Source organism: Gorilla gorilla, chromosome 9, assembly GCF_029281585.2.
Source record: "Gorilla gorilla gorilla isolate KB3781 chromosome 9, NHGRI_mGorGor1-v2.1_pri, whole genome shotgun sequence".
Lineage (NCBI taxonomy): Eukaryota > Metazoa > Chordata > Mammalia > Primates > Hominidae > Gorilla > Gorilla gorilla.
The window spans coordinates 141,403,668-141,420,687 of record NC_073233.2 but is presented as its reverse complement, the minus strand read 5'-3'; the positions used below and the strand labels follow the sequence as shown (position 1 = coordinate 141,420,687).

At 39.0% G+C, this 17,020-nt stretch overlaps 1 protein-coding gene across 2 annotated transcripts in view; it reads left to right on the top strand.

The window, feature by feature from the left end:
* Positions 1 to 17,020, top strand: part of OPCML (opioid binding protein/cell adhesion molecule like) — a 1,134,040-nt gene that overhangs the window by 80,326 nt on the left and 1,036,694 nt on the right. The window lies entirely within an intron of this gene.

Here is a 17,020-nt window from a genome sequence, read left to right as displayed (position 1 = left end):
TACTGATTCCATCATCTGAGTTGTCTTGGGGTTGGTCTTCATTGATTACCTTTTCTCTTGATTATGGGTCACATTTTCCTGTTTCTTGGTAGTCTAGTAATTTTGATTATATTCTGGACATTGGTACAAAACTTTGGATTCTGTTATGCTCTTCTGAATGTACTGATTTTTGTTCTTTGGTTTTAGCAGACAGTTAATGTGGCAATAATCAAAGTCCAACCTCTGTGTTCTCTATGGTGGGCAGCAGTAGGAATCATTGTTGAGTCCTTTTGGCCTTAGCTGGTTTGCTTGTAGTCTTCCCTGCAGAGGAGGCATTCAGAGATCAGCCAGATATTTAAACCGATTTTTTTTTTCTAGTTGGAGTTTTGCTCTTGTTGCCCAGGCTGGGCTGCAATGGTGTGGTCTCAGCTCACTGCAACCTCCACCTCCCGGGTTCAAGCAATTCTCCTGCCTCAGCCTCCAAGTAGCTGAGATTACAGGCACCCGCCACCACACCCAGCGAATTTTTGTATTTTTAGTAGAGACAGGGTTTCACCACTTTGGCCAGGCTGGTGTCAAACTCCTGACCTCAGGTGATCTGCTCCCCTCGGCCTCCCAAAGCACTGGATTACAGGCATGAGCCACCATGCTCAGCCTAAACCAATCTTTAAATACAGAATTTAGGGCTTTCCCTTTGTGGATATCTTTTTTCTGGCACCTCTTTCCTCATTTTATAGCTGCTGTGGTCACTTCAAACTCTGTCCTCTGTTTCCACAAGCCAGTGAGACTGCAGGATATCTACTGAGTTTTAGTAATTCCACTTCATGCTCATTGGGGCTGCCTTCAGGCAAAAGTCCATGAAATATTGAAAACTTACCCAGCATCATCCCATTTCCTTCTTCTAAGTGTAAATTTTCCTCAGCATTTCCCTGCTTTTGTTTGTTTGCAGTACCTTCAGGTAGTGGTTTTTCTCTCCTTTAATTTTGTTGTGTGTATCCAGATTTTATAGTTATTATCTGTGCAAAGATTGATCCGTTAGAAGCTACTCCTTCATTGCCAAAATAGAAAGCAGATTTTTAAACATGGATTTCTCTCAGGAGGAAATTTTTACAATTATTTTTGAGTCCTAGTCTCCCTTTTCCCCCATTAGAGACATAAAATAAACACTCAATATAAAAATGGGAGAAAATGTTATATAACATATGTGTTGATTACATAGATTGCATATACATATATATGGTATGTTTAATGCATATACTTTATATATACATTAAGTATAGAGAACAACATATTGATATTACATACTTTTCAGAATATACGCTGTCTATTCAATAATTCATTTTGTGATGAGTGCCGGCATACCAGACCTTTGATCTGAATGTTTTTTTGCCACTGTCTGTGGAACCTCACAATATCACATTGAGCTATCCAGGACAATAACTGTCACTCCAATAGGACCACCACCTCTTTTCTTTGCCTATACTGTCTTCACTTTTCCTTAACGTTGTGTTCTCTGTTTCCTTTTCCTTGTGGAAGTCACAGGGTACGCAAGAATTGTGACCTACCCAGGCTAGTCTTCAGAGTTAGCAGAGCATCTCTTTCTCTCTCTCACTCGCTCGCTTTTTTTTTAATTCCATTTTGTTTTTCTATTTATTTTAGACAGTCCCATTTTTCTCAGAGATGTGTTGCTATTCTCACCGAGTATTCCAAGATTTTTCCTGCCCAGTCTCCATATTATATCCCAGAATTAAATTAGAAAGGTTGATTATAGCTTTTTTGCCCAGTGAGTCAATGTAAGTGAGAAATCTTAAAAAAAAAAAAATGGATTTGTACCGATGTGTCATTGATTGCTGGCAGGAAGATCAAAAAGCTTTTCAGTCACTCTAGCATCTGGCTGTAGTATTTGGAGAATACCTGAGAATAACTACTCTGAGAACAGTCAGGATGATTTTGACTATACCTAAAAGTAAACCTAAATTAAAGAACTTAATCAATAGATGTTTATTATCTCTCATCACTCTATGTCCGGAGTAAGGAAACAGCAAAGTTGGTTAATTGACTATCGCAGTGATGTGAAGACTTTGTATGAGCTTCTCAGCAATTCTTCTGGCTTTTGTTCTTATGGTCACAAGGTAACTGCATCAACTCTTAGCATAAGACAACCCCCAGGGGCAGGAAAGTATAAGATATGTGCCTGTGCTTATTTTTTATCAAATAAGAAGATATTTTCCCCAGATTTCCCCATAAACAGCCTTTATAGCCTCACTGGCTAGAAGTGGGTCCCATGCTTTCTACAAAACAATTCATGACAAAGAAGAATGGGATTACCATGATTAGCCTAAACCAGTTGTTGAATAGTGGTTGAATTGTGGCCTCCCCACAAAATGCATGTTTACCTGGAGCCTCAGAATGTGAGACATTATTTAGAAATAGCGACTCTGCAGATGTAATTAATTAAGGATCTTGATATAAAATCATCTAGGATTTACAGTGAACCCCATTTCCAATGACAAGTGTTCTCATAGGATGAGGGGAGGACACAGAGAGGAAGCCATGTGAAGATGAAGATAGAGACTGGAGTGATGCCGCTACAAGCAAAGGAATGTCAGGAGCCACCAGAACCTGAGGGAGGCAAAGAACAATTCTCTGGAGCCTTCGGAACCTTGATTTCAGACTTCTGGAGACCAGAAATGTAAGGGAACAAATGTTTGTCCTATTAAGCCTCCTAATCTGTGGTGATTTGTCACAGCAACCCTAGAAAACTACACTATACCAGAGTTTGGCAAACTAAGGCCCACCAGTCAAAGCCTGCTGTTACCTCTTCATATAAATCCGGTTTTATTAAAACACAGTCACACCCATTCATTTACACATTGCCTTTAGCTGCTTTCCAAGACAATGGTAAAGCTGAGTAGTTGTTACAGAGACTTTATGTCCAGCAAAACTTAAAATATTTACTCTCTGTCCTTTTGCAGAAAAAAGCTTGTTGATCTTTGGTCCAGAGTAACAGTGGTTCAGCTCCTAGTGCTACAGAGAGGTACATCTTCTATGATCATGTCATTTCTCAACACCTGAACAAAGGGAAGTTCTTTTAGCAAAGAGGACAGGGATATTTTTTACAGACAGGAAACCAAAATAATCATGAACATGTGAAGACTAAACATGGATTGTGCATAATAATAAACTAATACTTGTTAATTATCCACACTTGTAGTTTTAATTTAGAAAATTCACCATATTTATAGGCTCCCAGGTGGCTTTTGTTATTACGTGTTATTATTTCTCTCTATGTGTTAATAGATTACAAATTTGGCAGTAGAGATAAACCACAATATTCATTGTGATCATGTTGATCTTGTGAATTGTGTATACAAAATATATGTTACAAACTTTCCTTTCTGTATTCCTGGATCTCTAGATGATGATATCCAAGACTTGGGTTTAAAAATGCTAGACATTTCTGGACCGGGTGAGGTGGCTCATGCCTGTAATCCCAGCACTTTGGGACGCTGAGGCGGGCGATCACCTGAGGTCTGGAGTTCAAGACCAGCCTGGCCAACATGGTGAAACCCCATCTCTACTAAAAATATAATAATTAGCTGGGCATGGTGGCGGGCACCTGTAATCCCAGCTACTCAGGAGACTGAGGCAGGAGTATCGCCTGAACCTGGGAGGTGGAGGTTGCAGTGAGTCAAAATCGCGCCTTTGCACTCCAGCCTGGGTGACAGAGTGAGACTCCGTCTCAAAAACAAAAAAACAAAAAACACTAGACATTTCTACAGGAATAAATAAAGGGTGGTACTGGGACAAGGTTAGACATGTAGCTCATGGAATAGAATTGAATGTTCAGGGAAAAAATGCCCAACGTGTTATTTATGGTCAACTGAGTTTTGACAAAGGTACCAAGGCAATTTAATGGGTAAAGGATAATCTTTTCAGCAAATGATAATGGGACAACTGAATATCCATATGCAAAATGATTAATTTTGACCACTGTCTTATGTCATACATAAAAACAATTAGAAATAGATTATAGATTTAAATGCAAGTTAAAACTATAAAACTTCTAGAATACAACATAAAAGAAAATCTTTGTGATCTTGGGTTATGCAAAGAGTTCTTAGAAATGATACCAAAAGCATGATTCACAAAGGAAAAAATAATACATTGGAATTTTTCAAAATTTAGAACTTTCAGGCTTCTAAAGACACCATTAAGAAAAGGAAAAGATAGCCACAGGCTGAAAGCCAACATTTAAAACTTACATAGCTAATAAAACACTTATACATAGAATATATAAAAATACTTATAACTCAACAATAAGACAAAGAACTCAACTTAAAAATAAGCAAAGGATTTCCATTCTACCAAAAAATACTTGCATTGTATGTTCATCACCGTACTGTTCACAATAGCAAAGACATGAAGTCAACCTAAGAGCCCCTCAGTGGTGGACTGGATAAATAAAATGTGGTATATATACTCCATGGAATACTATGCAGCTATGAAAAAGAATGAAATAATGTTCTTTGCAGCAACATGGACGCAGCTGGAGGCCATTAACCTAAGTGAATCAGTGCAGGAACAGAAAGTTAAATACTGCATGTTCTCACTTATAAGTAGGAGCTAAATATTAGGTACTCATGGACATAAAAATGGCAACAATAGACAATGGGAAGTCATTGGGGGAGAAGGGAGAGAAGGAGGCCAGGGCTGAAAATGAACTATTGGGTACTGTGATCAGTACCTGGGTGATGGATCATTCATACCTCAAACCTCAGCATCACACAGTATACCAGGCAACAAGCCTGTGCATGTACTGCTTGAATCTAAAATAAAAGTTAAATTTATTAAAAACAGAAGACCAAGGGATTTAAATAGGTATCTCTTCAAAGAACATATTTGAATGGCTAAGAAGCACATGTAAAGATGCTTAACATTATTATTTAGTAGGGAAATGCAGATTAAAACCACAATGAGATGCCTTTTCAATTGAAAAAAAAAAAGACAGACAATAACAAGAGCTGACAAGGATATGGGGAGCTTGGAACTCTCATACGTTGCTAGTGAGAATGCAAAATGGTATGGATACTTTAAAAATGAGTTTGGCAGTTTAATAAATACTTTAATGAAAACATAAACTTAATATATGGCTCAGAAATTCTACTCCTAGGTATCTATCTAAGAGAAATGAAAAGATATGTCTGCAAAGAGACTTGTATGCAAAAGTTCATAGCAAAATTACTCATACAAAATAATTGGGAACAGTGCAAATGTTCATCATCTGGTGAATGAATAAAGAAAATGTAGTAATCTACACAATGTACTATTCAACAATAGAAAGAAACTACTGAAACATGCTTCAGCATGAATGAATCTTGAAAAACTTATGCTGTATAAAAAAGCCAGACACAAACGACAAAATGTTGTGTGATTCTATTTTTATGAAATGTCCAGGAAAGGCAAATCTATAGAGAAAAAGTAGCTTATGGTTGCCTGGGACTGCAGGATGAAAATGGAGAGTAACAACAAATAAGAATGAGGAATCATTTTTAGATGTTGGAAAGGGTTCTAAAACTGGATTGTGGTGATAGTTGCACAACTCTATAAATTTACTAAAGATCATTAGCCGCTGGGCATGGTGGTGCACGCCTATAGTCCCAGCAACTCGGGAGGCCAAGGTGGGAGGATCCCTTGAGCCCAGGAGTTGGAAATTGCAATGAGCTATGACTACACCACCACACTACAGCCCAGGCAGCAGAGCAAGACCGACTCTAGAAAGAGTAAAATAAAATAAACTAGTTATATTATAGTGGGTGGGTTTATGGTATGTAAGTTATACCTCAACATGATTATTCAAAAATATATAGTAAGGGGATTTTTTAAAACTCTGCAAATATCTAACTTTTGTCCAACAGAAAACACGGATGCAAACTACAAAGGATATCACCTGTATCCATTGCTATTTCAACTACAAAACTGATTACAAAAAGGCTAAAGGGATATTGGGAGTTCTGTTCTTGTCAGAGAGATGCTTAAATCTCATAACCACTGTGTAGTTCAGAGTGAAATTGTCTGAGCTTCCTGGCCTCCTACAGACCCGGTAAGCAGAATAAAAAGATGAGAATCTTATTAGCAGAATGAGCAGAACATACTTTTAAAGTTTTTCTCTATTTCTTTAATCTTTATACTATCCCAGGGAGGTAGGCGGAACAGATATTTTTGACCCCCTTTTAGATCATAAAAATCACAGACACATTGCTCAGAGACAGTCACATCTGACTTTTTAAACAGTCTTTGTAGCCCCCCTTCCTTCTCAGCCCCATCTTCTCATCCTCCCAATCAACTTTATATCTTCCACCAACATTGCATTTAAATCCCTGCTTGTTTCTCACTTTTCCTTTTCTCCTCAGAGGAATAGTAAGGCTATAATCCTTGAGCCAATCTTTGCTTAAAATCTACTCTGGAGTGCATAGAAAGCCAGTTTAAGGACAACTTTCTTAGCCGAGGGGGAAATTACATTTTCTGCGATTTATTTTATTATTTTGTGAGTTTCTCTCCTTTTCCTAAGTTGGATCCAACCGAAGTTAAATTTTACCACATTCTCCAGATGAAAAGTGATGACAGAACTTAGTTGCAAGGTGTAGAAACAGCAACAACAGCAGGAGCATTTGCTAACTGTTGGGTAAATGCTAGACAGTCCAGGAAACACGTTGCCTGGATGATCTCCTTTACTCCCCACTCCAGTTGATGAGGCAGGTGCCATTATTACTTCTACTCACAGATGAGAAAATTGGTCTGGGATTATGTTTAGCCAAAAAGTGGCAGAGAGCAGGTCTGCCTGAGTTTAAGCTTATGGCATGGCATAAGCTCATGTCAACAGCCCCTTTACACAAAATTGACTTCTTGTCATTTAACCTAAACCCATGTGGAGAGAGGAAATTGGTCTGTGGTCTCTTGGTGACCTTTCATACCTGAAATTGTGTAGGTGGGGTATGGTGGTCTCCATCCACCATCCAGGATCACACAGCTGCATGCAAAAAAAAAAAAAAAAAACAAAAAACAAAAAACTCAAAGTTAGAAAAAAGAAAAAGGAAAATGACATGGTTTTTCAATATCATGATGAAATGTTATTAGGCAATTTGAAGTTAATCTATTTCTCTAGGGATGCAATTGTTTGACTTAGTATTTATTATTGATTAGGATATTTTGTTACCCTGTAAGTATAAATATCAACTTTTATATGACTAATATCAACATAAATTTTTCTTGTCCAAAGCAAGAAAAGATAACCCTAGAAATTAATTTTTTGTTCTGTGGGACATTAACCAGTTTTATATTTGATTTAGCAATCTTCTTCTAACATTTTTTCAGACCTATATATATAACTAACTCAGTCTCTCAAATCATCTTTGAACTAGCTTTACTCTTCTTTTGGTTCTTTCATTAATAAGTTAAATATATCTTTGATATGTGCTCACTTAATATTTGTATAAAAGACATGTTTAACATTTTGAAAATTATACTCTGATAGCTTTAAGCTTGTTGAGAGTAAGAAACTAACTCTTTTTTTCTGTGTCACCAAATGACTACTACCTTGTTTCTCTCTCTAAGGCCATTAAGCAGTTCATTCTCTACGTCCTCCTCTGCTTAAACATGTTTAGAGCTAGCAGGAAGAAAGCTGCAGCCTGCTTTTCCACTCCACGCTGCTGCTTCTACTTGAGACATGGAGAAGCATTTAGAAAAGGCCATGTCTCCCCTGTTCTCAGAGGTTTCCAGTGCAAATAGAGGGGAAAGCCAGTATCTCGGTGCTGTCATCCTTCTGATCTTCCGAGTCTCAGGCATGTTGCTCAATAACAGCATATTAATAAGACACCCAAGGCTCCCTTTCTATTTAGTTTTTTTGTGTGTTTGGAGACAGAGAGTCTATGTTGCCCAGATTGGTCTTGAACTCCTGGCCTCAAGTGACTCTCCCACCTTTGCCTCCCAATGTTCTGGGATTACAGGAGTGAGCCAAGGTATCCAGTCCCTAAAGCCCTGTTTCTAAACACAGGGTGTGTGCTGTGGGGATGTCAACACTGACTTTTTTACAGGTAGCTCAATAGCTAGGACAGAGGCTCAGCCACCTTGAATTCTTCCTTCTGACAAAAGAAGTGCTGCACACACAACGCTTAACATACTTCAGAGCTAAATGATCCCGTTTCAAAATATTGGTGCCTGGAGGAAATAATAGGTGTTAACTGCAGCAATGAAGGGGTGAAGTAACCTGGTTACTAATGTACAATGGGGCCTATTATTTCCAGCCAGGATGAAGTGTTGTGAGTCTGATTAACTGTAATGAGCAATGCTGCGCATGTTTCAACAAGGAAGAGAGAATAGGAGCCTACAGTTATTTCTGCCAAAGCCATCTCTGCATCTGTTGGTGGAATCACTTCAGGATCAGCCTTGTGTTAAGGATGCAGCTTGATGTTGGTAAAATGCGAAGGAATCTGAAAGCTCCAGGCTGAATCGCCAGCAGATCTCAGTGAAATGACTTGGCATGATACATAAAAACAGCCAGTGTGGAACCTAGCACTTTCCTAAAACAGAAAGGTGCTGTGAAGCTTTCCTTCTGTTGGTTGGGGCTCTTTTAAGCACCCTGAATCTTTAGAGTGGTTGATCACGTTTATTCTCCAGATGGGCATCCCTGCCATGACCCTGAATTGCTGTGATGGTATGCAACTATTGCAATAATGTGCTGTCTAATGTTCTTGTTTAAATCGTCTGCGTTTTCTGTGGGTTCAGTTTTTCATTTCATCACTTTTATTTTGTATCTTTCTTTTATTATTATTGTTTTCATTTCACAAATATTACATGAATATCTTCTTGAAAAAGATTCAAAGAATAGCTATTGCTATTAAATATCATGTTTAAGTCCATATTTTCCCATTCTCTGCTTTCCAACCAAACGCACTTCTATTCCTCTGTCAAGCAAGACCCATTGGTAATAGTGAAAACAGCTTGCTGTGTGTCTTCCTAGTCTCTTCTGAATGATTACACATAAACTCATAAGCTTTTTTCTTCTTTCTTACCTTCTTCCCTCAAAAAAGACACACACACACACACACACACACACACACACACACACGTTTAAATATGTTTCCTTTTGCAATCGTTTTTCAGGGAACAGTAGGTCACTATGTTTTGCAACTGTTCCATATCAGTTCATATTAGTTTAGTAAGAATGGACCTACTTCCTTTTTATTAAAGATTGAATGCTGTTTTATTGCATGGATTTTCCCCAAATTGTTTCACTGGAAGCCTATTTACTGACATGTATGTTGATTCTGAGATTCCACTCTTGCAAATAATGGTGCCATAAGCATTCTTTTGTAAATGTCTTTGCATATGTTAACTATTTCTTAATGGTTATTTTCCTGGAAGTGGAATTCTTGGATCAAGTAGTATGCTTTAAACTGTTTTTAAAGAGGCCACCATATTGCACTAAAAAGACTATCAATTTATAATGCCACCAAGAATATTTGAGAATAAAAAGTTTGTCTCACCCTTACTAACACTGAATATTATTGACCTTTTTAAAAGATTTGTGCCAATTTGATGACTGAAAAAACAAAAACAATAAAAGCATGGCAGGGTAGTGAACTGGTTTAGGACCTAGTCAAATTCAGTTTAAACCCAAGCTCCACTGCAACTAGCTGAGTATCTGTGGGCAAGTTATTTTGGTTCTCTAGGCAACCTCTCCTTTCTTTGCAGTAGGAAAACTACTCACTATAAGGCTTGGTTGTCAGGCTTCAAAATTAGCCCAAGTAAACCCTAAAACAGTGGCTGGCCAGTAGCAAGCACTCAATAAACATTAGGTATTATTATTATTAGCATTTTATTAATTTTAGTAGAGCTACATACATTTTTATGTATTTATTGACCACCTGAAATTTGTATTTGAATTACCTTTTAACATAATTTCTGTTCTGTTGAGTTCTTTAACAATTAAAAAAATAATTTGCTGGCTAACACGGTGAAACCCCGTCTCTACTAAATATACAAAAAATTAGCCGGGCGTAGTGGCGGGCACCTGTATTCCCAGCTACTCGGGAGGCTGAGGCAGGAGAATGGCGTGAACCCAGGGGCGGAGCTTGCAGTGAGCCAAGATCGCGCCATTGCACTCCAGCCTGGGTGACAGAGCGAGACTCCGTCTCAAAAAAAAAAAAAAAAAAAAAAATAATAATAATAATAATAATAATTCGGAAGTTCTTTATACACATATATATGATATAGAACTTTTGTCTTATTTGTATGTTGAAAATATCTTTCAAAGATACTTGCGTGTTTTTTAATGTTGCATGTACATTTTTATTTTTAAGTTAAGGAAGTTTAAAATTCTTCTTTCATCAAATCTGTCCACTTTCTCCACTATGACTTACTCTTTCAAAGTCTACTTAGGAAACTTCCCCAAACAAGACTTTTAAAACAAACAAACAAAAACACAGCAATAATCATAAAGGGTTGTTTATTATTAAATATTTAGCTCTCTAATCCTTTTGAAATTATAAAATGTATGGTTTGCATGTAGTGTGAGATAGAAGATCTATGTATTTTAGTTTTCTATGAAACAGTCATATAAATAGTATATCCTGTCTATATTTACTTGAAATTATATCCTATACCTTAACAAAAATAAATGCCCATGAATTCATGGATCTGTTTCTTAATTCTCAAATTCTGTTCCATGTATTTCTTTTTGTGTCAATAGTCCAATTGTTTTTATTACAATAGGCTTTTTTTTCATGTGATAGTAAAATGATAGAGAAATTACCTACCATTTTTTTCTTTTTCAAAATTTTCATGTCATTCTTGGGCTTTTTTTTCCTTCTCCAAATGCACTTTACTGTGTGTGTGTAACAGAAAGAGAGGCATAGACCTGGATTTATTTTTAATTACAAATTCTAGTTTATAATTTGTGCTAACATATAAGATAATAATTGATTTTTATACATGAGGATGTGTCTGCCACCTTACAGAGCTTTCTTATTTTAATAGTGTCTTATTCTAATAATTTATCTGTAAAACCCTCAAATTCTTTTAGATGTAGGCAATCATACTGCAGAAAATTATGACAATTTCCTGTTTCTTTGTGATGTTTATATTATTTATATATTTACTTTGACATTTTTATTGGCTAAGCCTGTAGTGTAATACGGAAAGTGGTCTTTTGTTTTTTCTTGCTCCAAGCTCTAATAGAAATCATATATATATATGATTTATATATATATACACACACACATACACACTCACACACACACACATGCACACACAGATATATATATATATATATATATATATATATAATTGCTGTAGGTTTCTGTTTTTGTTGTTGTTGTTTTTTTTTTTCCTGAGAGGGAGTTTCGTTCTTGTTGCCAGGCTGGAGTGCAATGGTGAGGTCTTGGCTCATTGCAACCTCTGCCTCCTGGGTTCAAGAGATTCTCCTGCCTCAGCTTCCCAGTTAGCTGGGATTACAGGCACCTGCCACCATGCCCAGCTAATTTTTGCATTTTTAGTAGAGACGGGGTTTCATCATGTTGGTCAGGCTGGTCTTGAACTCCTGACCTCAGTTGATCCACCCACCTCGGCCTCCCAAAGTGCTGGGATTACAGGCGTGAGCCACCACACCCAGCCAAACGTTGATAATAATCATTTCTTTCTTTCTTTTTTTTTTTTTTTTGAGATGGAGTTTTGCTCTTGTTGCCCAGGCTGGAGTGCGATGGCGTGATCTTGGCTCACCACAACCTACGCCTCCTGGGTTCAAGCAATTCTCCTGCCTCAGCCTCCCAAGTAGCTGGGATTACAGGCATGCACCACCATGCCTGGTTAATTTTTGTATTTTTAAAGTAGAGATGGGGTTTCGCCATTAGTTAGTCAGGCTGGTCTCAAACTCCTGACCTCAGGTAATCCACCTGCCTTGGCCTCCCAAAGTGCTGTGATTACAGGTGTGAGCCACCATGCCCGGCCTGGTTTCTGCTTAAAGCTTTTATAAAATTAAAGACTTTCCATCTGTTTCTAGCTGGCTAAAAAGTTTGTTGGTTTACTCAGGAATAGTCATTAAATTTTACCAAATGCTTTTCAACTTTTATTAAGATTATTATATTGGATTTCTCTTTTAATCTATTATCATATCTAGTTACATTAATGGCGTTCCGGATATTCAGCCATTTTGGTATTCCTGAATTAAATGTGCTTGTCATGATATAATATTCTTTTAATTCGTAGCTGGATTGGACTTGCTCATATTTTATTTAGGAATCTTAGGGAAAGAAAAGTGCTCCTTTAGTTTGGTTTTATTATAAGACTTAGGTTGGGCCGGGCTTGGTGGCTCACACCTGCAATCCCAGCACTTTGGGAGGCCAAGGTGGGTGGATCACGAAGTCAGGAGATCGAGACCATCCTGGCTAAAACGGTGAAACCCCGTCTCTACTAAAAATACAAAAAATTAGCCGGGCCTGGTGGCGGGCGCCTGTAGTCCCAGCTACTCGGGAGGCTGAGGCAGGAGAATGACGTGAACCCGGGAGGCGGAGCTTGCAGTGAGCAGAGATGGAGCCACTGCACTCCAGCCTGGGCGACAGAGTGAGACTCCATCTCAAAAAAACAAAAACAAAAACAAAAACAAAGAAAAACAAACAAAAAAGAGTTAGGTTGGCCTCATAAGCATTTCCTATTCCCTGAAACAGACGGAATTTTTCCTATAAACTCATCTAGGTGTGGCATGGTGGAGTTTTGTTTGTTTGTTTTTATTTTTCTTTGCTTTAGGTTGGCTTTAAAAAAAAAAAAATCTTTTACTCTCTGGACACCAACGGGGAGCCCAGTGCTTTAACTCAATTGTGACACTGCCTGGGGCTAGCATAGGACCTGCAGGTTAAGGGCTCAGTCCCACAAGACTGCCCCACTTCAGGTGCCAATCACAAGTCCCAGGTTTCCACCATACTTCTGACCAACCTGCCACAAATCGGGGTTCCTGCGACTCTTTTCTCAGGTTCCATAATTTGTTAGAAAGGCCCACAGACCTCAGGAAATTTCTTTACTTATTATTATCAGCTGATTATACAGAATAGAACTCAGGAACAAGTAAATGGAAGGGATTCGTAGGGCAAGGCATGGGGTGTGGTGTGTGGGGGCATGGAGCCTCCATGCCCTCTCCGGGTGCACCCCTCCCAGCCCCTTGATGTGTTCACCAACCTGGGAGCACTCTGAACCTATTAATACTTAGGGGCTTTCATGAAGGTTTCATTACATAGGCCTGATGTATTAAATCGTTGACCGTTGGGGATCAACTTCATCTCCAGCTCTTTTCCCCTCCCCAGAGGTCAGGGATGGGGCTTAAAGTTGCAACCAGCTAATTATGCTTTGGTCTTCCTGGCAAGCAGCCCCGCTCCTGAAGTGACCTAGGGCCCTCAAAGAGTCACCTCACTAAAACCAAAGACATACTCATCACTCCTATCAGAAAGTATGGGGAATAAGGTGCAAAGATCAAATATCTATTTCTTATTGTGTCATACCTAGCATTCATTTTTCCATCCTTTGTTATTCCCTCTGTTTCTTTTAATTTCAGGAGCCCTCTTGTACTCCACATGTAACTGCATTTTATTTTTCAGAGTTTAAAATGAACTTTTTTCTGTGATTGCTGATATACTTTAATTTTACTGGTTTTGTTTGTTTGTTTGTTTTTTCATTATTTGTTTGGATCTTGCCTGTGGCTGAATTGGTTTTATATTTTGTTCCATTATATTCCCTCCCTTGTGATTTGAAATTTATGTCTATTTCTATTCTTCTAGTGGTTACACTTATATTTTTAACAATTTTAACAATTCTGTCGACAGCTATAACATCTATATCCTCCTCTTACATAATAATAAAAAATTTAGTATTCTTACACTTCTCACCACTCTCTCTGGCAGACTCCATGGTTGAGAACATCTGGGATTTTAGTTCCAGATGGTTATTTTATACATTTTTAAAACATCAAGCATCAACAGTTATTTAAACTTGACTATAACTTTTAGTGTTTTATTTGATTACTACCCTTTCTTGTATCTTTTTACTTGGTTTTGTTTTTTATTTTATGGGATTTTCCTTATATATATTTTTTCCCTGAAGTATTTATGGATGGCAAAATTTCCAAGTCTTTGCAGGTTCAAAACTCTTCATTTTGTCCTCATACTTGAATGCAAGTTTGCCAGGGTGTAGAGTATGGGTTTAAAATAAAAATCTCGGATCATTTTCTGGTAGCATTCAGTTTTGCTGTTAAAAAATAAGATGTAAATTTAATCTCTATATTATTATAAGTAATCTGTTATTTTCTCTTTGGAAATTTTTAAAATGTTTCTTTATGTATGGTGTTCTGACATTTTACCATAATGCTGAAAGTTGTGAACCTTTTAAAACTCATTTTGGCATGAGGTAGATCCTTTCAATCTGAAGATCCATGTATTTATTCAGCTCTAAGTAAATTTCTTCAAATATTTTTTATCCTTTTTTCTGCTCATTTTTCTTTTTCAGACCCCCTCTGTATCTCTTAATTTTCTGTTCATATTTTGTATTTCTTTCTTTCTTATTTATGATTTTTATAGGAGAAACCCTTAGTTTGATCTTCTAGCTGTTACTCTTCATCTATACCCATCATGATGTTGTTTTAGTATTTAGAACATCACTACTTATTATTATTTTACTTTGTAGATCATTCTTAATTTCAAGATATGGTTGTTTCTGTTTAAAGATTTAGCATTTTTCTAGAATAACTCTAAGGACATTAATATAGTTTAAGGTCTTCGTCTTTTCTTTGCTCTATTGAATGCTGCTTTTTTAAAAAGTGTGTTTTCCTTCAAATGGAGAATAAGATTTGATTTTGTGTGTTTCCCTTTGTTTTTTTTGCCAAACTTCCCTCTCCTCTTGGGCTGGGGCTGTTGACCTGCCTGTATTCTGCTTCATGTGGCAGTGGAAGGAGGCTCATATTGTGTTGCTGGGTCTATCTCCCACCATGGGGGGACCCATGGTCACCACTTGTGGTGCCTCTTTGGGCCAGTGCCCACAGAAACTGCTTTTCAGTGCTACAAATTCCACATGCTTGACTTGGTCAAGTGAAGGAGCCGGGTAGTGGTGGAAGGGCTACGTATGAGGGTTCTCCAGAGGGACAGAATGAATAGGATACATGCATACATGAAAGGGAGTTTATTAGGGAAAATTGGCTCACATGATTTTACACAAGGCAGTCCCACCAAGATAGGCCATCTGCAAGCTGGGGATAGAGAGAAGCTGGTAGTGGCTCAGTCCAAATCCAAAAGCCTCAAAACCAGGGAAGCCGACAGTACAGCTCTCTGACTGGGGCCTAAGGCCTGAGAGCCCCAGGGAGGCCACTGGTGCAAGTTACAGAGTCCAAAGGCTGAAGAGCCTGGAGTCCGATGTCCAAAGGCAGGAGGCGAGGAAGCAAGAGTCCCTGCCTGGGAAGAGAGCCAGCCAGAAGACGTGGCAAGCTTCTCCTCCCGCTTCTTCCTCTCGCCTTGCTCCAGTGGCGCTGGCAGCTGACTAGATAGTGCCCACCCACATTGAGGGGGATCTTTCTGTTCCAGTCCACTGACCCAAATGTCAATCTCCTTGGTCAACACCCTCACAGACAGACCCAGAAACAATGCTTCACCAGCCATCTAGGTATTCTCCATCCAGTCAAGCTGACACCAAACATCAACCGTCACAGACTAGCAGCCTTAGAGACGCCAGCATCTATCTCAGATTGCCCGCTGTATTCCCTACTCACCCGTGCTCACACTCCTTGGCTTTCTCATCCCACAAGCCCTCTCTTGCATGCATTTTGGACTCTTGTTTTATCTGTTGTCCTTTTTTTGTCCCCACAACTTTGATACTATTTGCTTTCTATTGTTTAGACAATCATCAAAATTTTTCATCCATTGGCACAGCTCTTCTTTGTCAGTGCTCTTATGAGCTGTCCCTCACCCCCAGCGTGGCTTTCTTATCACGTCACGGGGTTTGAGATAGGCTAAAGGTAAACCCATGTGGCTCAGGCTTTCTTTCTTAGTCAAGCCTTAGCTTCATCTGTTTAAGACAGTTTTCATCTAAGGAACAGGGGCTTCGATTTTCTAACTCTTTGTGGGTAGAGGGTCTTTCATGTATCTCTCATTGACATTCACTGACTGACGCTGTCCTGGCTGGGTAGCAGTAAGAGATATGAGACTGCATGCAATCTAGATCCTTCTCCTATGCAAGCAGGCCCAGTTGGTGTGCACTTTGAAAAACGCCTCATAATGTAAAAAGAGCCATGGGTAAAAGGTGATATAAAGGACTAAATTTTCCATTAGGCAAGGTGTGGGGAACTATTTCATAGATAAGGTGACTGTTGAATGGTTTAATCAAGGATGACTCAAAGTTTGCAGTCAGAGAGTTTGGGTGGATATCAGGAGTAAGAAGGCATTGCAGAGATGGCAGGCAAGAGGGGAGAGGTGAGCGGGGTTGAGAGGGGAGAGGTGAGCAGGGTTGAGAGGGGAGAGGTGAGCAGGGTTGAGAGGGGAGAGGTAAGTGGGGTTGCAGAGGGGAGAGATGAGCGGGGTTGAGAGGGGAGAGGTGAGCGGGGTTGAGAGGGGAGAGGTGAGCGGGGTTGCAGAGGTTCTGAAGTGCATGGCGTGCTTAGCAAATATTAAGTGATCCATTCTGGTTATCCTGCATTCAAAGCGGAAGGGAAGAGTCATTTGGCTGAGGTGTGAGAGGTCCCTGAAGGAAATGTGTACCAGACCCTAATTGTCTTCTGTGGGATTTCTCCATGAAAGGACCTGCAATTTCCCAAGTGCACATGATGCTGAAGCGTTTGCACTGTGGACTGCAGCACATCTTGACTCCCCAGGAAGAGCCAAAAAGGTGATGCCCAGAGAGAAAGTGGAGGAAACAGCTTCTGCCCGCCCTCTCATCTGAGCCCCTGTTGACATTATTAGGTTATTGATAATGGCTTCCGTCTGTGGCAGGCAGAACAAGCTCCGCCCTTCTGTGT